This window comes from Arachis ipaensis, chromosome B02, assembly GCF_000816755.2.
Source record: "Arachis ipaensis cultivar K30076 chromosome B02, Araip1.1, whole genome shotgun sequence".
Taxonomy (NCBI): domain Eukaryota; kingdom Viridiplantae; phylum Streptophyta; class Magnoliopsida; order Fabales; family Fabaceae; genus Arachis; species Arachis ipaensis.
This window is the reverse complement of record NC_029786.2, coordinates 60,523,412-60,524,688: the sequence shown is the minus strand read 5'-3', so window position 1 is coordinate 60,524,688 and position 1,277 is coordinate 60,523,412.

Genomic DNA, 1,277 nt, shown 5'->3' with positions numbered 1-1,277 from the left:
ATAAATAATTGTAATTTAAAGCAGTGCAAATTAACAAGAGAATGTATATAATTAAAATAAAAAGCCTTGACCGGGAGAAGATTAATTGGAAGTTCTATCCTTGTTGAATTTTCCCAAGTGTAATAGTAAAAGGTTGTTGTTCTACTTAGTCATCCCTTACCGAATAAAGGAAAGTCAAGTAGGGAGCCAACCTCTATTCACAAGTCCTAATCCCCTCCCTTGGGAAGGATTAGAGTCAGAGACTAGAGAGCCAGCCAACAACTTCCAATTAAGATTAACACTTGAGTATTCCAACTCAAGATTCTCCTCTTAATCAACTCCCAAGTCAAGTTGGGAGTCTACTGGTGTGCAGAAATCGTGACGGTTCATTCCTTGGTAACGGTGCTAAAAACTTAATACGCACGTTCATTATCTTAGTTCTTTGTCACAACTTTGCACAACTAACCAGCAAGTGCACTGGGTCGTCCAAGTAATAAACCTTACGTGAGTAAGGGTCGATCCCATGGAGATTGTCGGCTTGAAGCAAGCTATGGTCATCTTGCAAATCTCAGTCAGGCAGATTCATATGGTTATGGATATTTGATAATTAAAATATACTTAAAATATAAATAAAACATAAATTAAAGATAGAGATACTTATCTAATTCATTGGTGAGAGTTTCAGATAAGCATATAGAGATGCGTTCGTTCCTCCTGAACCTCTGCTTTCCTGTTGTCTTCATCCAATCATTCATACTCCTTTCTATGGCAAGCTGTATGTTAGGCGTCACCGTTGTCAATGGTTACATCCTGTCCTCTCAGTGAAAATGGTCCAATGCGTTGTCACTGCATGGCTAATCATCTGTCGGTTCTCGATCATACTGGAATAGGATCCATTGATCCTTTTGCGTCTGTCACTACGCCCAGCACTCGCGAGTTTGAAGCTCGTCACAGCCATCCCTTCCCAGATCCTACTCGGAATACCACAGACAAGGTTTAGACTTTCTGGATCTCAAGAATGGCCGTCCATGGATTCTAACTTATACCACGAAGACTCTAATTAAGGAATCCCAGAGATACTCATTCAATCTAAGGTAGAACGGAAGTGGTTGTCAGGCACGCGTTCATAGGTTGGGAATGATGATGATTGTCACGATCATCACATTCATATTGAAGTGCCAATGAATATCTTAGAATCGGAATAAGATTGAATTGAATAGAAAAACGATAGTACTCTGAATTAATTCATGAGGAACAGCAGAGCTCCACACCTTAATCTATGGAGTGTAGAAACTCTA